Raw genomic sequence first — 25,027 nt, 5'->3', positions numbered from 1 at the left:
TCACCATGCACACTGGGGTACACATACAAAGGCACAGACACACACACACACACTCATATACACAGTCACTCTCACACACTGCTGTGCACTCTCTATTTCCACATGTGCTCATACACACACATATACCTCACACACACATGCTTAGACTCACAAATCCACTCTCCCACACCTGCTCACACTAGTGCTCACACATGCGCACCCACTCAAGCTCATACACATTCCCATGTACACACACACACACACACACACACACACAGAGACACATAAATACACACAGATCTCAAGCCCAGTATTCCACACTCCATCTCCGAATTTTCAGCAGACTACTCAGGAAATGAAAATAAAAATCATCTGGAGTGTTTTATACAATCCTGATCTCACACCCTCTCATTCAGTCCCTTTTTCCACTGTGTTGGGCCACATTCTTCATTTTCGCATAGGTACCTCTTTCAGGGAAAGAAAGCACCAGAAGAAGAAAGTTAAAGAAATGAAATTTCTAACAATAGAAAAAGCAAGAAAAAGAAAAAGGGGAGAGGAAGTCCTTCTACTTCCATCCATAACAAAAATAAATGAAAAGAATATAAAAGGAAGTTTGGCATGTTCTTTTAGGATATTTTTATAAAGAACTGAATGTCCCTGTTTACTTTCTGTGGAGCCTGTTTCCTCTCTGGAATTTCTTGAGGTCGTGCTTATCAGTTATGTATCTCTGTCTCTGCAAATGAATACCAAGAGTGCGCACAAACTCACACACACACACACACACACACACACACACACACCTCGCTGGGACAGGGAATCCCAGAGGCCCAGGGGATCTCTGAACCAGGGCCATTTCTGGGTCCAGCAAATAGCTCCTTTTTCCTCCCTATTCCCTGGTTGGCCCCAGAGCTTCAAGAAGAAACCAGGGAGACACTTATAGACTCTCACACACAGTTACACATCTGGAACCCCCACATATGTGCTCATAGACACACACATCCACATGCCCACACATGCCATGTGTGGCCTGTGGTTAACAGCTGGGTAAGCCGCATAGCTGTGCCTGTCCTCACTCCTGCACACAAGGACAAAGATGTCTGGCCACTGTGGAGCTGTCCCCACAGAATTACTCTGATAACCTCAGGAGAAAGGCAAGGTCCTGACCAAGGCCTTTCCCTTCTTGTTTGATTTCACTTGCACACTTATATAAATTAGACAGAGCTCTAATTTTACAGATTAGGAAACTGAGGCTTAGGGAGATTAATTAACCTGTTAGATCACATGGTAAACTGGCAAAGCAGGAACCTGGACTTACATCACTTACATCCAAATGTAAATTTTGTTAAATCATCGCATCGTGATTAATAAAGAATAATAAAAAATAACAAACTATAATTTAACATTTACATTCTACCAAGCACCTGGCACCATTTTAATTGCATTTTATAGAATAGTTTATTTAATCATTACAATCCTATGAAGTGGGTACTTTTATTATCCCCCGTTAGCAGGTATAGAAATCGAGCCCAAAGCATTAAGCATGAAGCCACCTGGCCAAGGACAGGAGGGGGGACACTTTAGTGTCACTACCTTGCTGGGCAGCAGAAGTCTGGGACTCTTCACTCCTCCCAACAGCCCTCAAAGTGCAACATTACACGTGTCCCCCTACACTGCGGACATCCACAGGGCCTTTGCCCCACCAGTCAATGGCAATGTACTCTCCCCCAAGGATCAGGGATCGATCCAATTATGAGTTTGTTGCAAATGAAAATTAATATCACTGGCCCTTGTATTTAGTTTTGCTTTCCCTGATGAGATAGCTATTACAGCTACATAAGCCAGGTAAGAACTGTAGTAATGTTGTTTCTAAATTAATTTCCACCCAAGAATTTTTGGTTTTCACTTTTCATGGTGAGAGAGGCTACCATCAAAGAACTGCAATCCCTGTAAATTGTTCTGGTCACTAAAATGTGCCAGATGAGGTGGAGAGAAAAGAGACAGGCCCAGGAGTAAAGGCACATGAACAGCTGCAACACAATATTCAGAAAAGTATCCCATCTCTCTGCTAATTGGAAAAAATCTTAAGGATGCAATTAAAACAAACTTATGGACATGTTTTTATTTTTTAAATAGTATTTTGTTTTTCCACTGAGATTTTGATTAGACTGAAGGCATAATTGTTGGGTGGCTCTCACCAGGACATGTGAGTGTTAGTGAAGTGGCCTGAACTCTGCCCTAAATTCTCCAAATACAGGGGCCCAGTGTTGTCACAAATCAGCCCTCTGGTAGCCACACATCGGGCATCCAAGAGTCATTTCCGGTGTTCAGCTGAAAAGGTCTGACTAGGTGTTTTAAAGACAAAAATTCTCCAGCCCCAGGATGGTGACAAGTGACAGAGTCAAATTAAATAAAATGACAAGGCATAATGTGGTCATGACCACTGTGATGACTGATTGATACCGGTACTGGAGCCCTCTGAGACCCCTTAGTACAGTGATGGCAAACCTTTTAGAGCTTTCAATGATACAAACACCCCACTGTGGCACGCATGCCATAGGTTTGCCACCATAGCCCTAGTGGGTCCTAGGCATTGGATCCAAGGACTTTGCTAGGGAAATGGGCACCAGTTCCAAGGCTGCTTCCATCAGAAAAAACTACAGTCTGCTGCATCACAGAATCCTCTCATCTCAGAAACATGTCTTTTTTTCCATGTCAGATCAAAACCAGGTTGAGGCCTTTTGAATTGAGGTGCTAAGGCTGAGGCAACTAGAGAAACAGGAAGGCCTCCTTATTCCTGCTGCCTCTTGAATGCTGCCCCAAAACCTTGAAGCCCAGGAAGAACTCTGATGGACACTTGTGGGCTGCTGTGGTTCCACTCTGCATGCAGTTTCTGTAACCTCTCAAGGGCTAGAACATCCTGGGGGGCGCTGCAGCATCTTGTTGGTCCAGGATCACCTCCTGGTTTGTCCCTCTAGGACTGAATGGGGGGAGGGTGGATCCATACTCTCAGGAGGCTCTGCTGGAGGGTTGTTGGTTTGCCTGGAGATCCCTCCAAAGGAATGCCTCCCTCCCTCTGCTAGGAAACATTACAAATTGAGGTCCTGGTTAAAAGGACCTCTTGACGTGGCCTCTGAAGATTCCAAACATGGGCAAGACCTCCAGAAAGCAGTGACTTGGGGTGCCATTAGTGGAGAGGCCTACAAAGAAGGAGGTCTTTGCCACCCTTGGTGAGGCTTCCCCTCCATGTCCTTATGGAAACAAACTCCTGTCCCTGCTTCACCAGCTCCTCAGGAGGCCATCATCTTGTCTTTTTCAGTTAAAGACTCTTTCTAGAATATTTTTTAACCTGAGTCCAGCTGAAAATGTTGGTATAGGGGTGCAGGTGAGGAGAGCTCCAGTGTGCTTTGCTCCCAGGCACCCACTTGCCAAACTCCAGGAGCTTCTAGAACACTCTGACACTACTAGAGAGTGTCCACAGAACCTCTACCACAGTGAGTGAATGGCCTGACTCATGGAAAACCTTAGTGACTCACCTGAAGATGAGTAACTGCTCTTTGCAATTTGAAAGAGTATTGCTCACAGAAAATTTTGTCATTTCTGAACTTTGTATTCTTCAGTGAGGGCCGCATTGGTGTGCTTCAGGAAGGCATACTGGTGGTTACATCCAGCTAAAACAATTCAGTAACCAGACAGGCAGTTCTGCAATAGGTCTTGGAGTGGTGAAATCCAGAATGAAAAGCTCTCTCTTCCCATTTAGAAACTGTTGACTGGAGAGACATAAGTCAGGCTTTTCATACTACAGTCTCCTTCTGTGTGAGGAGGAAGTTCAGTTTTCATTTATCTCTGGAGTCCTTTGAAGTACATGCCTCTGTCTGCTAATGGCCCAAACCAGAGACATTAGGATGGATTCCTTTTACGTTAAACAAACCCAAAGTCTGAAAAGACAGTCATATTTCTAACCAAGTAAACCTGCCTTGATTCTGCTGTTTCCTCACTCAAGATGGCTCCCCAGCACTGTCGCTAATGATGAAAAAAATCTACTTGCTCTCATAGCAAGGAGCTGACCGAGTGAGTGACAGGCAAGACCCTCCGAGAGATTTTCCAGACATAAACCCATGTTTTCTTCTAATCCACTGTACCCCCAGGGCAGTCTGTCTCCTGCAGGGGTCCAGAAAAAAGAGGAGAGATAGAAACAAGAGCAAGAGAGGACAAGAAAGGACGAAAAGATGAAATGTGAAGCAATAGCAAAAGGAAATGAAAGAAACTTTACTGCTCAGTTTCTACTCCTGCCTGACCCAATTATCAGATTTTGCATTTAAGTTTAAAACAGAAGATCAAACAGCAAGAAGGACTTTGTACTTCTGCCAGGAGACCATATGATATCTCTCAGTGACTCTCCTGTGTGCCAGGAAGACGGAACCATGCCTCTCTGCCGGGCCTGCATATGGTGTGATGTGTAAAAAAAAAAAAAAAAAATCAGGCAAGATTCATGAGTGACTGCTCTCATGGAGCATGTCCAGGCTTTATGGCACTTTATCAGTTAAAGAAGAAAAAAGAAGGCACAATCTAATTATAACTTTCCACAAATAAGTCAAAAGTAGAATGAGAATTGAAAGAAAGACCAAGGCTTGTGTCATACTTTGCAAAACTGATCATCTCAAGGGTTGTTTTTATGTGATACGGAGCTTTTTACAAGGTATGGATCATATCTGTTCTGGGTATTTTGACGTTTCTGGCAGTGGCCAAGTGTATCCTCCATAAATTGGAAGGGCCGGATGGCAAACCTTAACTTCTCCCTTCTCCAGCTTACAGCTTGTCTCCCAAAAGAATTACTTTGGGAAGACATGCATTGAGATGGTTTATGTGGGTGATGGTACTAAGTGGGTTCCATGTCTTTAAACTAGGCTCTGTGAAGCTAAATGAAATAGATGCTTTGGAAGAGTCTCTTCCCAGAATTGCAAAATCATTGGGAAATCTTGACGTTCATGTTAAGGCGAGGAGAATGTGAGAAGTTGGTGGAAGGGTGCTCTGCCCTTCATGACAAATTTTGGAAGAATCACAGATGATTCTTTCTTTATGAATGATAGCAGAATTAGGTTGAGCACAGTAGCAATCATTTTTCCTAATTAAATCAGCTCCTATTCTTCTGAGATTTTTTCAAACTCAGCCCGTTTTCTTGGAGAAGAGCAATGTGGCAGAACGTGGAAAATGCTGTTTTGGTCTGATATTGGATGGCTGGGGGTTTTAAGATTGCCCTCAGAGGTCACCACCTGCGTGGCCCTTTTCAGCTCCTACTTCCCTTCACCCTACAGGAGAGACTCACTTCTTTTTCTGGATTTTTCCTGTGCTCCTAAGTTGGTCAGAGATCCTGCTGTGTTTTGTTGTGGCTACTTATCTATGGGCCTCTTATTTTCATCTGTGAACTCATTTAGTTTTCATAATAACCTCATGAGCAAGGCATTATATTCTGTCCCTCTATAGGCCATGATGGGCCCATAAGCCACTGACAGAAACCATGAGTGCATGTGGCAAGATGTGAACAGTTGGTCAATCTGAGTGAAGAGAGTACAGCAGTTCTGTGTATTTCTCTTGCAAATTTCCTGTGTGTTCAAATTATTTCAAAATGAAAAAAAGAAAGATCTCAAGTGTTAAATAATTCTGGATTTCAGTACTGGCTCAGCCACTTACTAGCTGTTTATAAACTAAGGATTTTACATATACTAGTCCATCTTATTATCACAATTTTATAAGGTTCTATAAATATTATGTATTTATCGTAAGTGTCCACAAGAGAGAACAGAGGCTCACAGTTTGCAGGCTCTGTCCAAAAAGTCCATGCTTGTGTATAGCATGCTGAGCTTATCCACATTATAAGTTGGCTTATTAACACAATCTTAAGCTCCCTAGAGCTGTAAAGAAATTAATATTGGGTCAGTTCTTTTCACCAGTTTTTTTAAATGAAAATACACAGTAGCTGTCAGTCAAGACTCTGACCATCCATCCACGTACCAACTCATCCTTCCACCCTTCCTTCTATCACCCAGTACATAAGTATGAGATATGTACTGTGAACAAGGCCTTTGTCAAAAGGCAGGTGCGTACCTTGCCTTCACTGAGTTGAAGGAAGACATGCATGCTTAAATGTACTAGGAGCTATCACATAGATCACTGAAAGGGCAATAGATAGGGAGGTGAATGCCAGAAATTCAGAGGATGGAGAAATTCTTCTTCTATGGGGCCCATGATTGCAACAATCAAACCTCAAGCATAACAACATGCTGTGTGGTTCACCAGCTCTTTATGAAGGATTTCTGTGGCTGCCCAGATGGAGCATGGCTCTGTACTGATGTTTCCCCTGGAAGAACTACCTCTGGGATGATTTTAATGATCCTTTGTAAGGTTGTAACTGATCGCTTAGAGACCATAATTTTGTAAATATGGTTGAGAATACTTTCTCCTAAACACATTAAAAGGCCAACAGTTATGTTTTTGTGGCATTTTTATAACCCGCTACCTAGATCTTTCTGTAGTTTATTCATTTATATGGCAACTGGATAAACTCACTGTCACTAGAAAAACTGGAAATTTCACTGCTGGCTGCTCCGACTTCCAGATGATTTATAACCAGAGAGCCCAAAACTGATCCCTGGGGGCTTGGAATTAATACTTCTCATTTAGGGACTGTCCATTTGGCTTCTGCCTCCATATCAATATTCTATAGCAAAACATCTTCCAATTCCATAGTAATAAAATAAATACAAGTTTTGACTAGGCTCCATGCCAAAGGGCCTATGGAAATGAAAACTGATTATATTTGCTGGCCCCATTTGTCCATTTTCTTATTTTCTACCTAAAGAAATGTGTAATATGCATTGTCCTAAAAAGCAAACAAATGAAAATAACTAAAATCAAACCCATGTTCCTAAAAAGAATGAGTTGATGCAATTTTCGTTTGCTGCTTGGTGAAATGAGCCACACGTTACCATCACTAAGAGCATTTGCTAGTTGGTAGAATTCTACAGTGGATTCCATCATTAAATAAAACCTTACCCTGGATTGATGTTTTGTGTAAACCAAATGTTTATATGTTAGTTTTCTTTACTGGAGATTATATACTATAATGGATAAGACTTTCTACTTAAAGGGGAAAGTGGTTTGGGACTTTGACCTGATCCTCTCCACAGAATGACAAGAATCCCTCTTGCAGTTGGTGATGTGCAGCTTTTGCTGTGGGCAACATTTGGAAGCCTCTGCTCATATTATATTCCTGGTATCCTGCTTCACCAACAGGGTCCGGGGCCAAAAGACCCGAAGGTTTCCTTGAATCTTTTTCATCAACATCTCTCCCTAGATCACATCATTCACATTACTTTTACATTACCAATGCTTTCATCCCCCTCTCCAGCCCAGAACTCTTCACTTGGAATTTAGACTTAACTTTCTATGAGTTTGAGATTTTTCAAAACCAATATATTCTAAACTAAGCCCATCATGTGGATAGATTCCTTAGCTCACTGGATGGCAATAGATTATAAGACTAGCTTCTCTCAGCTCTGTTTCTTGGAGACTATTTCCTAGGTTTCAGTCCTCCATAATGGTATCCACCAAAGGAGGACATGGATGTGGAAGTCTTTTATTCATGCCCCTCAACTCCCTAGAAGGTATTCTGGCCCTGGCACCTGTGACATGATATTGTAATGGTTGTATATCTGATGATCTTCCTTGCTTTATACTTATCACACCTAGGATGGATTTTTGTCTATGGATGGAGATGAACTAGGGAAAGTCAAATCCTTGCAATTTACCGGCCTCCTGACCTGGATTGAACAAATCACATAATCTTTCCAGGACGTGGTGTCAGTGTGGTTATGTGTGAGAAATTTTTGTGTGTGAGTTTTACAGTATCACACAGAGATCTAAGTTATCTTTGTTTGTTTGTTTGTTTTTTTGGTACTGGGGATCGAACTCGGGTCCTTGTGCTTGCAAGGCAGGCGACGGAACCACTGAGCTAAATCCCTGGCCTCTAAGTTATCTTTAACATGCTGTTTATTTTCTCTTATAGTTAGTTTTATAAACTTTTTACCTCTTTATGTAATAAATGTTTTATCACAGGTCCATTCCATTCTTCTGTGTGTTCATTATAATAACCCTCCTATAAATCCTCTTATAAAGCCCAAATGCTAATTTAATTTGCCAGGAGTGCAGTGGTGGCTTCCCCTCAAGTCACTAAAAACCCAGATGTCATTGTCACAGAGAGTAAAGGGCTTATCTGCCACTGTTAGCTTCTAAAAAGCATTTTAATCTTTTCTACTCTTGCTAGCATCATATATGCATTACACAAAATCTCCTATCCCCAGGGAAGGCTCCAGCCCTGATATCATAGCTGTGAAAATAGGGAGGAGGGAAAAGTGAAGCTTGTTTTCCTTCCTCCAATGAGCGTGTGCTTCTGGTCTGGTCCCTTTGCTTTGTTATCTCAGCATTTATGATGAGTTTTAGCCTGGATTACTCTAAGAATTGCCCCCCGCCCTTAAACATATAGAACTTTAGATGAAGCGCCTCTGTCTCCTTTTTGGATTCATCTTTCAAATGTTATCCTGTTTTATGAAAAAGCCAAGAACAAAGAGATGGACTAATTGCTTGTATTGCCTGTTGGTATGGCTGATAGTTTCAGTCATCTCAGTCACTGCTCAAGCAAGACTGGTCAGCCCTGGGCTTCTGAGGTAGAACATGAGGGCATTTCCCAGTGCTAGTTGACCCAGGTTACTGATGGGGGAATCCACCTTAGCTAAAGGGGTGCCAGATCTCTGCCAGGGAGCTCTTTTGAAACTAGGGCAGGCTTTTCTTGAAACTCTGTTTTCAGACTGAAATCATGAATAAAAAATGGTGGTTCAGTGTGGTTTTTACTCAAAACCAGGTGAAGCTTTGTGGTTCAGCCAAGTTTTGACTTGAAAAGAGAGAGACCTCACTGTGTTTGGTTGGATCTTGTTTTACCTTTCATGTTCCATTTGGTTCTGTTTTTCTAGTCCTGAAATCTGAGGTTCAGATGAGGAACACAACATAAATAAAGTGAGGTTGGTGGAAACTCTGGTACAATGAACATGACCTCACCCTTGTACAGGCATACCACCCTACTGGGCTATCGTCTGCTTCTCCTTTCACCTAAATCTCCTTCCCAACTATCCTAGAAAGGATCTTTCCCACACTAGATTTTTTTTTTAAAGTAATGGAGCTATTACCACCATAAAAAATAGCAAAGGCTATCTTGGTCTTATTTATTCTATCAAATCCATTAATGAACCTGTTTTTGCAAGTTAGCCATTGAAACTTTTGGAGAGAACATTTTAGGCAATAGACTCACAGACTCAGACATTACATATGTGTGAATTTATAAGCTATAAGTACCTACTATGCACTGGATACTTGAGCTTATGAAATTTTCTTCACATATCACATTTTACAGACAAGAAAACGAGGCTCGGAGCAATACTAAAAAGGAAGGCAACTGAGTGTAGTAAAAGCTGAGTATTCTTTATCTAAAATGCTTGGGACCAGAAGTACCTTGCATTTCAGAGATTTTTAGATTTTAGATTACATGTGTGTATATAATGAGACATCTGGGGGCTAGAACCCAAGTCTAAATACAAAATCTATTTATGTTTCATTTATGTATATAGCCTGAAGGTAATTTTACACAATATTTTTAGTGTGTCTACAATCTGATTGCCACCTAGCACATGAGATCATGGGTGGAATTTTCTACTTGTGTTGGAGGTCAAAAATATTGGGTTTTGGATCATTTCAGATTTTTGCATTAGGGATGATCGACTTCTACTAGGAAGATCCAGCTAGTGAGCAGCAGGGGGAAATGTTATCCCCATGTCTTTTTCTAGCTCTTTCCTTTGGATCATGGGGTCTAGAAGTCAGGTCAAAGTGTTGCTCTTCAGGAGTTTTCAATTTGGCCAAGAAGCCAAATCCTACAAGGAACACCACAGTATACAGTGGAAAGTGCAGAATGTCCTAAGGACTGGCCTCAGGACAGTGAGCTATGAAGTCAGAGGAGAGGAGCAATCCCTTCCAGTCCGGGAAGGGGTGTGGTGCAGACAATGGCTGTAGAAATCTTTGTGACAACAGTGACCTTGGGAAAGTGAGGAGTAGCTGCATGTGGAGCTGGATGTGAGAAAGGGAAAAAACACTCTTGGAGAGGAAACAGGGTGAGCAAAAACAAAAAGCAAAGAAAGGAGAAGCTTATATGTTGGAATATAAATAAAAGGGAGCTGGGAAAAGTCATTTTGGAAAGATACACTGGGCCTAAGTCCTAGAGGGTCTTGGTTTTATGACCAATGAGTTGTATTCTATCTGCAGAGGGAAGCCATTAAATATTTCTGGCTTGGGATTGACAAAATCAGGACAAAGCCTAGAAAGTCTAAAGCCCATGATTTAATTCTGAAGATTACTCATGCCTCATTGAAAATGTGAAGGGATATTTAAAAAATAGAGCAATTGGCCTTTTAAAAAATTACTATATAAAAGTGAAACATTTCACACTATTTGAACTCAATAATGAAATGTACTGAAATTATAAATTAATACCAAGGTCTTACTTGAATTCTGAAGATAGTGTTTATTAGCACATTTTCATGAATATACTGTTAAGTGCCTACTTTCTCAAATGGAAAAATTTCTCCACATCTATGTGTTCTTTTTTTTAAATCACAATCAACCTCCTAGGAGAAAATTAAATTAATATTAAATCTTTCCCAATGAGAGAAATGAAATACTAAGGAATAACATTTTACTGGGTAGTACTGAAGTTTGGAGAACCACAAGCCAATATAATGTCTAAGATTGTTTTCACCTCTGAGAGGTCAATTCTTCCCTGTAGGTACAACAACACCTTCACTGGAAATACATGACAGATTCAAGCCTGCTTGGCTAGCTGTTTTGATCCATAATGGAAATACTAGTATCCAGGAAAGTTTGCCTCATAGAAAGGTGGACAGAAACAATCTCCAAGCCAATTTGGATGACAACTGACAGAAATGCTACATGAAAGGTTTTGATGCAAAGATCAAACAGAGAACTTCGAGAATTACCGGGGAGAGCAATCTTATTAGAGGATCATGGTTAATCACATTTTGGTTGATTACGCTTTCCTTTGGCTACTGGCTATTTTTGTTAAACAATATTGATTGATTGTTTGATTGATTGACTTACTCACTACATTCTGGTAGGTGATGGTCATAGAAATGTCAAGAAAATATACATATGTAGGTACCACAAAACACAACATGAGAGAAATCATCAATATAATATGCTTCTGAAATCTTGAACTTATCTCTCCAAACTGCCTCACTTATACAGGGAATGTTCCATCTTTTAAGGGATGGCTATAAAAATATTCATTTCACCAACTGAATGAATATTCCTTGGAGAAACATTAATGTAATAAAAATTTTGCAATTTGAGAATATAGTAGTTGGTTGCTTCTCAGCCTTTTGGCTAAGACAAGTGGAGATTATAGTGGTTGCGCATACAGTGTTGTTTGTTGCTGTTTTATTGACTGTGGCTACTGCATAAATTGATGTTTTGTAAAGTCAGAATTATCAATTTCATCTTTAAAAGGAAAATGAAAAATTTAGAAAATAATAAGAGCTCATGTGGTGTTGAATTCCTCACTCTTCCCCAGGATCAATTGTTCTTCAATCTCAAGAATGGATATTTTCAGAAACATAACAAGCATTGACAAAAGTGTTATATTTTTTGATAATCTTCCAGTTGGAGGAGAACATTTATTTCTTTTAAAATCTACCAGAAATTGTCCCTGGAGGGTTATTTTCGTTCATTGAGTTTGGGCTATGGATTTAAATAGCTAGCAGGTTGTGCATTTTGCAAAATTCAATTTTGGTCAAATCCTTTCAAGACACCATTGTATCAATCAAAATTCTAATTTGAAGGTGTATCATCTTTAGTCTATAACCACCTTCTTTAGCTGAGCGATAGGCTGAACTTCAACCCAAAGCAAGCTTTAAGCTGTCATTACTATGCAGGGATGTAGCAGATGGCAGGGTAGAAGGACTGTTAAGTATTTGATCTGGAGTGGATTACACGTACCTTTATACCTGCTTAGAAGTTGCTCCCAGAAGAGTGTTTGTAGTTTGAAAACACACTGGGGTGACATGGCCCTAAAATCATGTGGAGAGTGTTACTGGAGAGACCTAAACCCTGTCTCCTTCTTTGACCTAATATCCTCCACATGTGACCCACAGATGTATAAAGGATGTGGTAATTTGGGGCGTGGCAAGGGTCTTCACAGAATAAGGAATGCTTCAAGTGACTGCAAGGACATGCTTTCTTGGTTAGTTTTCTACAATCGCAAAACTAGGTGGCCCTCTCTGGCTAGATGAATGGGAATGCTGTTTTAAAAATAAAAAAGAAATGAACATTTCTTCCCTTTTTACTGCCTTCTGTTATGTCTATGACCAAAAGCCTAGTTTTGATGTGTTATTATCATACTTTCCCAAGACAAAAAAAAAAATGTTGTCAAACTTAAAGATTCTATTTTTACCAGAATAACAAGACGCCACTGGGAGAACATTACTTTATTAAAAAAAAATTTTTGTTACTTCTCTGCCACAGTTTCACATCTTTGACAGTTGTGTGTTTCCTGGTTAAAAAAGCATTAACTTTTTCAACATTTGCTACTTATTTTGTGAGCCAGATTAGGACAAGGGCACCCCAGTATTTAAGAACAGCTGTAGAGAGTAATGAAGGGAGAGACTGATGTTTCTGCCAGTTAGGCTGATAAACTGTGGGCTGTTTTATTATTTGAACCTCTGTTTGCTGATATTGAGGCATGTTTTTCTAAGCCACCTGGATGCAAAAAGTTTTTAGGTGATCTTGGGGTCTCCCTTGCCAGAGTTCTCAGATGAAAACAACACTTTTGTCCATTCTGGTCCAGGTGGTTTCCTTGTGTCTTAGGAGACAGACCATTGTTCCTTGAGCTGGGGAGTACAGATTCTCTACCTCCTACCAGGGATGGGGGTCCAAAGGCTCCAAGTATGCATTGGTGATTAGGAGCCTAAAATACATATATCCCCATTCTCAGGTTCTGGAATGTCACTCCAAACCCAGCAACAGATTCTGAAGCCCCTGTTCCCAGACATGCAACAAGTTTTATGAGTTACAGCCCTTCTAAATCTTTTCTTTAAACCACAGACTTTATAGCCAGTGCATATTTTTTCTTGTATAGGTTGGTAACTCAGAGGTCAATGCCAAACATTCTCTATAATTACAATCAAATGATACTTATTAAGAAAAGACTCTCTATGGATGTTTTACCTGGTGATTTATCAGAGAATTATGTAGGTACATATGTGGTTTGGTGTGGCTGATGGTTTCATTCAGGCAGACTGTGACAAATGAATGCTAATTTAAAAATGACTAGACTGATATTTAGTCAGTCTGTCCGAAGGAGGCCATATTGGTCATTTTAGGGCCACCTTCCTTGTTTTCTTGCTCTATCTGTTGCTCAGCATTTTGACTATCTTTCCTGCAGACATATACAAATATGGGTCACTTAATGACTGGGGTATATCCTGAGAAACATGTCACTGGGCAGTTTCATCACAGTGAGAACATCATAGAGTCTAGTTACACACACTAAGGTGGCTACAATGTCAGTAGGCAGTATTTGTAGGACCATCATCAAATGTGGTCTGTGGTTGACTGAAACGTCATTATGTGTTGCATGACTGTATATCAACTCGCAAGCCTATTGCATATTCACTTTTCAGTCACACTTATTTTTAAGTACATTGGTTAGACATTGGTGATGTTTCTAGGAATATAAAAGGTGGCCTAAATTTTCATTAACAAACTTTTTCTCTCCTTGGTCCCAAAGCAATATCATACAAGGCAAAAGGGAAGGCCCAGAGTCTGGGACGTTGCCTTGGCAAAGCAGAGTCCAGCGCTGAGCTCACTGGACTCTAGAATTGAGTTGCCTAGTTTCAACACAGCCCTGGCCCAGTTAGTGCCTGGCCTGGATGAGGTACTTGCTCTAAGATGGGATTATAACACCTGCCCTGCAAGCTTTTGGAAGGATCACTTGAGTTGATGTACATGAAGTCCTTAGAACAGTGCTGGCTTGAGAGTCAGTGCCATGTAAGGATCTGGTATCACTTTGATCTTGGCTTTGTCACTGAGGAGCAGGTCTTTGAATCCCTCTAGGTCTCACTTTTCTCTATGAATAACACATGAATTTCTCTGAAACCACTTTTCTCTATTTTTTTTTTTTTTCTAAGGAAGTCGTCTTGGAAGCACTAAGGACATCACAGAAAGGAAGGGGCCGTGAAGTTTATCCACCAAAGCAGGCAAAGGGCTCAGTCCCAGCCAGGATGGTCACCCCACAGGTCACAGGGAGTACCTGGACAAATCTATCCTGGAGGTAGGGGTTCTGCCTAGGAAGATATGAGGAGGTGGGGATATTATTTCAAGTTATAAAGGTCACACTTTAAGAGCACCCAAATGAGACAGCAATTTCCAAAATTCAGTGTAGTGTTAGGCTCCATACTTTTTTCAGTGCCCATCTTAGTTTACTTCTGTCTCCAGATAGGATCAGGATCAACATCACAGAAGAAAGAGACTCCTATTAAAAACCAGTTGTGTGGATTTTTGTTTCTGCTGAGTTTTCTCCCATAAAGCCACCCCGACTATCCCAAGAGAAATGGTTTTCCCCATTACTGATGGAAAGTTAAGTCTTCTCATAAGGAGGATTTCCCCTTCCAGAAATTCAAAACGAGAAAAAGCATCAGGCAATGTGAATGTGTGCCAGCAAGGAGGGTTTTCCAAAAGATTCAGACAGAATAATTTGTTTTTCATGGTTTGTAGGTAGCAGATAAAACCTACATGGAAAAATGGACAAGGAGAAATGGAAAATAAGACACAGAATCTGGAATCATAAGTTTAAAAAGCAATTTGTTTTATTTCAGCTGTGCCCAGAAATAACTTGAGGTTAAACAAGTGAGTATTTCTCCTGGAAGCAGCAGCTACAATTAGGTCACCAACTTAGAGAAGACGTAGGTGGAAATTTGAACACCAACTCTATCATTATAAAGGTAGTTTATCAGCAGAATTGTCAGTTATGGGTTGTTGTCTTAAAATGATTAAGAGGCTAAAATATCAAAGGAGAAAGCAGAGTTTGTGGAAGGGTCCCTCTTAGGCTCAACAGCACCTGAGGTCCCAAATAGGGGAAAGTTGCTGTAATAACATCTTTGAGGATTTGATTTGAACTCCTTTCCTTTGACACCAATCTGATGTGAGAAAAATAGATCTTCCTCCTGGGGTCCCTGTTTTGGCCACAGAAACAAGGACCACATATTTGATTCTGGTGGTGATAAAATGACAAATCTGTTATTGTTTAAGATAACTGAGGTGTGGAACTACTATTTTGACTTCCTACTGAAAAGCTGGATGCAAAAATCTATAACAGAACTATTCAAATGTTTAGAAACAATAAACAACAAAAAATAAGGAACCACTGGACCAATACTAATAAACAGATGTTCCTTGGATAGACTTACCTCATCCAAGACTGGGTTTGTTTTTTATCTGAAAGTTTATTTGAGCACCTAAAATAGGTTTAATTGTTAATTTGATACCTACTATGACATTATTTATGGATTTACTAATAACTAGATTTTATAATTATTTGGATCCATATGAGCTATGGAATTCAGAAAAATATTATTTCTAGCCTTATGAATTACTGATTTTCACAGTAGATTTTACTTGATAATTAATTTGATTCCTTTGGTTTGATCATTTACCAGTTCCAAATGACCCATTTTCTTTCTGAATCTCCTTTTACCATAATAACATGGCTTTAAGTTTCACAGTGGCTGTATCTATTTCCTTAGCAAGAAAAATGGTCTGAGCCCTGTGTTTTTGGTATCTACAGCCTTTTGCCATGAGTACAGTGAGGTGTTCCCTATCAAATCTCCCTTCTTTTTTTTTTTGGTACTGGGGATCGAACTTGGGACCTTGCGCTTGCAAGGCAGGCGCCAGAACCACTGAGCTAAATCCCCAGCCCCGAAATCTCCCTTCTTTATATGGGGTTGACTGATATTTGGACAAAAGCCTGAAAGAGCCGGTCTTGGAAGAACTATTAAACATGCAGTTGTAAAGCCAATCAGAAGCAACCAATACCACGTTGTTGGCTTTATGCACCAGCACATGCCATTGCTAAAGGTGCCTATACATATAGGAGGTGCTTTGCTCTGTCCGCCAGTCATGAAGATCCTTGATCTTTTTCCAACATTAGGCACACTGAGTGCTTCTCTCCTGCAAGCGTTATAATTAGAAATTGCTATACTATTTGTCATCAAGAATTTCAATAATCTCCTCTGCCATACACTAGGTACAGAGAACTCCTCTGGGAACAGACTTTGAAGCAGTATCTACCTAGAGAGCTACCATTTATGTCACATGCTAAGCAAAATGGAGAAGGTTTACTCTTGATGGAGAGGGAGCTCTTTCTGGTGTTCTAGATTTTGTCCAAGGCTCAATTAAGAAGTCAGAAATTGGGTGCGTTTTAGACACACACACACACTCTCACACACACACAGAGAGAGAGAGAGAGAGAAAGAGAGAGAGAGAAAGAGAGACTCAAATGCTCGAGCTTAGACAGCTACTGCCGATTAGACTCTTAGCCTACCTAGATGTCAATTTTCTCTTTATACTGAATAAAATCTAGTCTCATTAAAAATATGATATTACTATATCCACTTTCATTTAGAGACATTCAGCTACTTCCCCATGATCTCACAACACATAGATAGTAGGATCAAGTTTTGAAGGCAAGTGGGCCCATTGTGGGAGTCTCCTACTCTAAGCTGCTTCCAAGATGAAGCTTCAGGAATATTCCAGGCACCTGGTTCTTTTTCCTCTGTAGCTTCCCCCACCCAGAGATGTCTGGTACGATGTAAAGTGAGAAGGCATTAAACATCAGTGCAAGTGCATAAGGTAGGATTTTTGGAGGATTAGGTGTTATTGGACCATGCCCACTCCACTCACTCCAGAAATCTGTCTTGTTTTTCAGTGTATCTTGTAGGAAGGTTAAGCATTAGAAGCTCAAGTGATGATGTGCATCATAGAAAGTGCTAAGCTAACCTATCTCTGAATGAGTCACTCTTTCCAGAAACAGTGGCCTTATTTCTCTGAAATTCTTATAGACTTTGGCAAATAGAGGTACAAGAAAAGCTACTTAACTTTTAATACTATGGTTACTCTTACTAATAAATACTGAAATAACTTTGCCTCTAATATTACTACCAATAATAAATAGTTTTCACTTTTTTGACAAGTTGTTACCAATACGTTGGATACTTGAGTTTCAAAATATTTTATACCATACAGGGCTTCCTGAATGTCAAAGAAATGCAAATTATATTACATGGTAATTACCCACAATCTCTTTACTGTTTTGTTTCATACAATGTCTCTTGTGTCCTAGGCCTACAACAAATGGTTCTTAGTAAGCTGGGGCTGGGCTTTAGAAACATCATGGAGGTAGACTAGATAGAACTTAGACAGTGGTTGAATCTGGGAGTGAAGGACAGGAGTATCAAAATCAACTTTTAAGTATTAGCCCTATTGACCAAGGGCCATTTCCAGAAATAGGGAAATTAAAAAGTCTGAGAAGGTGATGATGAATTAAACCTGTGACACATTTGCCCAAGTTTCCTCAGGGTGACATCTCCATAGATCTGTTCAAGTCAACTAAATGGAAGGCCAGTGATCCAAGATGGCTGGCCTGGAGGGTCTAAGTTGCCAATCATGGGCCTGTGTGTTCAAGCCAAGAGTAACAAGATTCCCAAAGGGAAGAAGGTGGGCTAGAAAGAGACAAGACTATAGAATGTTTGGAGTAAAAATGAAGAGTAGCCAGAGGAGAACTGTGGATAGAATAGTAGTAATGTGATATAGAGGAAATCACTACTGTGAAAATGAAGGGCCAAAGAGTGGGAGAATCTTTTTCAAAGGATGAGATGATTTAGACTTTAGGTTCTACTGTATCAGATCAGTTAGCAAAATGGATTAATCTTAGTATGCCACTGTGCACCAGGATGTCTCAGGCCAGGGTAAGTAAAAGAGATGGTATTAGAAACAATCTTAGAATTATAGTCTACCATATAACTTATCTGTGGAGTAGCCCATTTCCATGGCTACAACTCCCTGGTGTATTTTGGGAAAAATGGTTTGAGACTCATTACTTCTGAGGTACTGGTAACAAAAGGGAAAGAAGAATGAAGATGGTAGCAGGAATGGCAGAGCCAAAAAGAAAGGATATTAAGTCAGGATAAATGCCTAGCTGGTGAAGAGAAACCAAGAGCAGGAGAGGAAGAGAAGGGAATGAGGAGCAGAGGAAGTAGGATCAGTAAGGTCAGAGGGCAGGATCACTCATCTCTGCCATGTTTCTGGAAAGTGATGGGACAGATGCACTGTTCATCAGAAAGAGGAGACATCAAGGTGCAGATAAATCATATTGTGGGAAGGAAGGAAGGAGAAAAGGAAGAAAGGAAGGAAGGATGGAAGGAAGCAAGGAAGGAAGGAAGTTAACAGGAGCCTTCCTCGGTGCTCACTGTTCTATTCAGAAGCTCAGGGGTGAGAGAATCACTCCAGAGAACAAGTTTCCTGGTACAGGGGTCAGCTGTGGTCCATGGCCGGGTTTGAACCTGCCCTTCTAGACAGAGCCTGGTAGAAGCTGTGTGTGGATAACTCAGGTCCTGAGTGCACAGGTTAAAATGGAAAAAAGTCCATATCAAAGTGGTTTTGTGATTCCAACATTTCTTAGAAAGAAGCCTCAAGTGAGAATAGAAAAAGGAAATCGTGGAGTTTGTATAAGGGAGGCAACATGCAGTGGTCATTTTGAGTGAATAAATGACAAAGGTAAAGAACTCAGAGCTCTGCTGAAAGATGCAAAGGATTTAAAGCACATTTTGGATAGAAAAGTCCTTCATTTTCCTCATGGTCCAACCACAGTGTTTTGCAATGGGGCTGATGGAGCAGGAATGAGCCTAGGGTTCAGGCCGATTACGGCAGAACTGAGGGTGCTGTCTGGCATGAAGAAACAGGTGGCCAGAAGGATTTTCAGTGACTATGAGGATGAAAAATACAGTCAGTAGGCATGAAGAGGGTAGATAGGGAAGGAATTAAAATTGAGGATGGAGAAACATTCTAGAATGTGAGATCTTAGAGATCACATGATTTTTGCTGTGAAAGATCTTAGCCTATGGTTAGTGTTCAACCATTCTGAGGCCAACCACACCCTAACACCTGTCCTGACCCTACTTCTAACATTGAAGGGTGTCCTTAATGCACATTTTAGGGTTCCTCAGTGGGCTTATCTTCCTTTCTCACATATACAGAGGCACTGTTACTAACGGGATAAGCACCCACATTATTCATTTATATGTTATTCTCCTGTATTATATTATTGGTCATTTTACTGCAATCAAAATTTCCTTCATCAGGTAAGTGGTATCAGATGTAACTATCTGTGATAGAAGTATTTGCTCTGATTGCTCTGACAGTCATGTAGGTCCTAAGTGCTGGTTTCCCCTTATAGGCCACCTACACTAACTTACACTGTGCCATCATCAAACCATAACAACTGTGTTCAAAGACATCACTGTTTGTTTTTTCAACATGAAACTTGAAAGGGTCATACCTCAACACACAGCTCCAGGATTTTAGTCTGTGGAAGAGATTTCAAAATGGAGGATAGCAATAATTGATGCCACAAGATGGGGGCAGAGGGGCCATAGGGGCTTTGATCAAAATATATGATGAATATTTAAATTTATAGAAAATTTATTACAGTAAAGGACACATTGCCATTAACCTCTCTCAAAAATTCTCCCTTTGTTTCAAACACACTTGTCCCATCATTCTTACAAATTTTTTAATTTCAAAGTGCCAATACTAATTTAGTTTTTAAAAATTAAAAAATTTTTATTAGCACATGTTTACAGTACATAATGATTACATTCATTGTGTGGAGTTCATACATGTACATAGCACAATTAAATTCTCTTTTGATCTCCTTTCCCTCCTTTCCCCATCACCTCCTTCCATCTCTTGGTCTCTTTCCCTTTTGCAAACTTTTTGAAGCAGTTCAGGAAGTCCTCTTTTGTGAGTGTCTTTAAGAGGTATGACCAAAAATGCACTGAATGGACAAGAGGAGGCTTCTGGGCTGCCATACCACCCCCGCCAGCACAGAGGAGGTGAGCCATGCAGGTGCCAGCAGCACCCCGCCCCCCCCATCAAAATGAGAAGACATGGAAACAAGTCTCAAAACCAGACTTGCAGATCACCTACAGCAAACCCAAAGGCAAATGAGATGGAACCCTCTGATACTCAACCACCTGGACCAACTGAACTGGCAACAAAAGAGGATTTGGAAAAAATGAAATCAGAAATAATTTCTCAGATAACAGCAGAGATTGTGCTCACAGTGCAAGACATGATTAATAAATCTAGAGAGAAGCCGAGGAACATGATGGAATCCCAACATAGGAAACAAGTGGAATCCATAAAACAGATACAAACAGATTTCCAGCAGATTAAAAACTCCACTGAAAGTCTATGCAGCAGAATGAGCCAATGTGAGGACAGAATTTCAGATATAGAAGATAAGATTGCAATTAGTGACCAGGAAAAGAAAAATTGCTTCAAAATTGTAAGGCACCACAAGAAATCAATCCAGCAGCTGCTAGATGGTACAAAGAAGAATAACATAAGACTGATTGGAGTCAATGAAGAAACAGGAGAGAGTGCAGATGACATAAAATAACTGTTCACAGAAGTGATGGCAGAAAACTTCCCAAGCAGGGGAAAAGAACTTGACATACAGATAAGTGAGGCATATAGGACTCCAACTAGCCTGCATTGAAAAAAAATCTACACATAGGCATATAATTGTTAAGATTCCAGAAACTCAACAGAAGAACAAAGTTCTACAAGCAGTTAGAGAAAAGAAACAAATCGCATACAAAGGAAAGCCCATAAGAATCACAGCAGACTTTTCAACACAAACCCTCAAGGCAAGAAGAGCTTGAAGTGACGTACTCCAAGCCCTAAGGGAAAAAAACCTCCAACCCAGATTGATGTACCCTGTAAAACTATCATTCAAAATTGATGGAGAAATAAGATGCTTTCACAACAAAGAGCACCTCAGGAACTTCATGAATACCAAACCACCACTCCAAAAAATTTTAGACAATATCCTAGGAAAAGACAATGAGGATCAGAACCCTAGGAAGCCCAGCAGAATGAATCCATCAGGCATGACAAGAAATTAAATGCAAAGGGGGAGAATCCAACAAAACAAAAAAGTCATGACAATGTTAAGTCAATATGTTGCAGTTATAACCATCAATGTTAATGGTCTCAATTCACCAATCAAAAGAAATAGACTGGCAGGATGGTTCAAGATGCAAGATCCAACAATATGCTGTATACAAGAAACTCATTTAATTAAAAAAGAAACTCATAGTCTGAAAGTTAAAGGGTGGAAAACAATACTCCATGTGACAGGAACCTGAAAAAAAAAAAAAAGCAGGAGTAGCTATCTTCTTTGCAGATCAAGTGGATTTCAAATGAAAATCTGAAACACACTGGTCCCAGGAATTTCAGATAGGGGGTACTCAACTTGTATGCACAAATCTGTTGTGAACATGTGTTTTCATTCCTCTCAAGTAAAAACTTAAGGACTATTGGTTCTTAACAGTAATACAAGAAATTTCTATATTGTTTTCCAAAATGGTTTTATCATTTTACATTCACATTAGCTGTATTAGAAAGTTCTAACTGGTTCACACCTAAGCTGACATTTGTTCTTTCCAAACTTTTAACTTCATCTCCCTAATGAATGTATAATTCAATCTTGTTATTGTACTGATTAGTATTTTTCTGATTCTAGTGTTGCACACCTTTCCTTTTGCTGTACTGGCTATTTATCATCTTCTTGTGTCTACTTTTTAATTGGGTTGTCTATTAATGAGCTGTAAGTGTTCTTTATATATTCTGGTCATAGGTTATATGCATTATAAATACGGTCTGTTTAAGGACTACTTTTCATTTTCTTAACGATGTCATTTAAAGTTCTAAATTTTGATGGAATCTCATTTATCAATGTTTTTCTTTTATACATCATTTTTTTATATCCTAGAAAATTCTCGCCTTCCCTGAATTTGTAAATATTTTCCTTTATAATTTCTTCTTAAAGTTCTTTAGTCTTTCATATTTAGGTTCATAGATCCTTTCAAGTTATTTTTATATATGGAAATAAGGGTTGAGGTTAATTTTTTATATACAGATACCAGGTGTTCTAGTGCCATTTGTGAAAACACTATCTTTTCCTTGGCTCTTGAAGTGAGTTTATGTTCTATAAAATGTTACTGTTAAATAATTTTTCAAAACTCAGTGGACCATATATGTGTGGTTCTATTTCTAGATTCTCTGTGTTATTCCAGTGATCTATATGTCTTTCCTCACACCAACACTGCCTTGATTTCTGTAGCTTTAGAGGAAGTCTTAAAATTAGGTACTAAACGTCTTCCAACACTGTTTTTTTTTCTTTTTACTTTTCTAGGTCCTTTTTACTCCTACATAACTTTTAAATTTCAATATCCAATTCTTCATTTATAGCAAGTATACATAGATCTGAATTTTTATACATACCTTGTATTTTCCAATCCTGATAAATTCAAATACAACTTCTAGGGGCTCCTAGAGATTTAGTATTTTCTCTGTAGATGATCATTCCATCTACATATAAAGATTTTACTTCTACCTTGCCAATCCTATCCTAATTGTGTCATTTTATTGCCAGACTATTTTAGTTTGGGCCTATGTTTCAAAGTTTAATGGACAGATGAAGAGTAGGCATATCTGCCCTTGTTCCCCACCTTAGTGAGAAACCACTGTATCTTCTCCATTCATATAAGGCATTTTTGCTGAAAGTATGAAGTGCATGTCTTTGATCTGTTCAGAAGTTTCTGTTCTACTTCTAGTCTCCTGACAGCTTTTGCCATGAACAGCTGTAGAATTTAGTCTAATACTTTCCCTCCAACTACTAACAGGATCATATGGCTTTTTCCTTTCCTCTGTTAAAATGATGACTTTTGCTGAACCAACACTGCCATCCTTATAATAAAACCACTTTCTACGTACTGCCAGATCTGACTTCTAATAGTTTGTTTTGTTAAACAAATTTCTATCTATGTTCATATTTTTTTCTTCTATTATCTTTATCCAGTTTTAGTATTAGCACAATGTTGATTTCCTAAAATGCGGGGAAAAGTGTTCCTTCTTTTTTCTGCTTCAAATGTTTGATATAATTTATTAGTTAAAATGCATATGAGCCTGTCATTGTCATATAGGTAGGTTTTCAAGCTAGGAATATACTTTCTTTAATAGGTGCTATTCAAGTTTTCTATTTCCTCCAGAGTTAGTTTCATTAATTTGTCTTCCAAGGTACTTCTTAGAAGTTGTCAAATTTATTTCAAAAAAGATTTTTGTAATATGCTTTCTATATCCTTTAAAATTCTGTAAAATCTGTGGTAATGTCTCCTAGATCTTGATATTGTAATTTAAAAAATGTATAATTGATATTGTGTAATAGGAAGAAAAGGTCTAAAGGAGCAGGGGACGTGGGAGGCGTAGGGGAAAAGAAAGAAGGGAAAAGAAAAAACATGAGAAAAGGAAAAAAATGGAAGCAAAGTCTTTGCAAACAGGGAAGGGTGGAGGGGGTGAAGGGAGGGCAGGGGAAGGGGGAAAAAAATGAGAACCAAGATACTCATGTAAAGGTACAAGATCCTAATGATGAAAGTAACTGTATTTTATACCTAAAATGTACCTTTAAACTTAATGGGGAAAAAATGCAGTGAACGTCACTGCTGAGTGCCATCCAATGGAAAGGCAGGCTCACAAAAACATTATGATGTGTCTTCATCCACCCAATTCACCCGATCTGGCAGAGTGTGACACCTGGCTCTTCTTCAGAGACAAAATGACCATGAAAAATAAACATTTTGAATGGATTCAGGACATTAAGGCCACCATAATAGTGCAACTAAGGACAGTTATAAAAGAAGACTTCCAGAATTGCTTCAGAAAGTGGCAAGAATGATGGGTAAATGTGCTTGAAGCAACAAGAAACACATTGAGAGGGATTGATGATAATGTGTCTTTTACTGTAATAGTTTTTAAAATGTAATATTCACTGTAGTTTTCCATCATACCTCATATGTAGGAGACAGCAGAGGACCATGTTTCCTGCAGTGTCTCCCAGTACTCATGGAACCTCAGAATGCAACTTTATTTGGAAATAAGGTCTCTATGATTGTGATTGGTTAAGAGAAGTCATAGTGGTTTAGACTGCCCACTAAATTCAATGACCAAAGTCTTTCTAAGAGGAGCAGACACAGAAATCCCCAGGGCAACACCCTGTGAAGACAGAGGCACACACGGGAGTGACACAGCTATAACTGAAAGAATGTTGAAAACGTGTGGGAGCCACCAGAAGCTGAAATAACCAAACACTGATTCTTCCCTGAAGACTTTAGAGAGAATATAGTCCTATATACTGAATATAGTCTTTAGGCATGTAAATCTTAAAACTGTGAGAATACATTTCTGTTGTTTTTAATCACCCATTTGTGGCAATTTCTTATCTCTAGGAAATTAGCCACGGCCCCTCAATCCTGCCCACTTAGCTTTTCCCTCTCCTGCTGGGAAGCTTTTCCCAGGAGGCCACGTTGCCCCTGGAGCCAATCTGAGGTAACTAACATGATTTAAAGGCCCTGGAAGCTTCACCCAAAGGCAGCCTGCCCAGGTAAGTATATTTCTTTGGCCCACCCTTGCCATTACGAAGTCCTGACTTCCATCTCCCGCCTTTGAACTTCCAATCGATGGCTGCCCCAGGAACATTGTTTTGACTACGTTGATGGTTTCTAAACTCCCCACTGTGTGGTTTTCAGGTCAGACAGTC

General features: G+C 39.6%; 1 protein-coding gene across 4 annotated transcripts in view; it reads right to left on the bottom strand.

Annotated features, from left to right (window-relative positions):
* Positions 1 to 25,027, bottom strand: part of Runx1 (RUNX family transcription factor 1) — a 237,047-nt gene that overhangs the window by 154,216 nt on the left and 57,804 nt on the right. The window lies entirely within an intron of this gene.

This window comes from Heterocephalus glaber, unplaced genomic scaffold (genome assembly GCF_053883595.1).
Source record: "Heterocephalus glaber isolate CG9 unplaced genomic scaffold, H.glaber_assembly_v1.0 deba00000122, whole genome shotgun sequence".
Classification (NCBI taxonomy): domain Eukaryota; kingdom Metazoa; phylum Chordata; class Mammalia; order Rodentia; family Bathyergidae; genus Heterocephalus; species Heterocephalus glaber.
The sequence above is the reverse complement of the archived record's forward strand: the minus strand, read 5'-3'. Positions and strand labels throughout refer to the sequence as shown.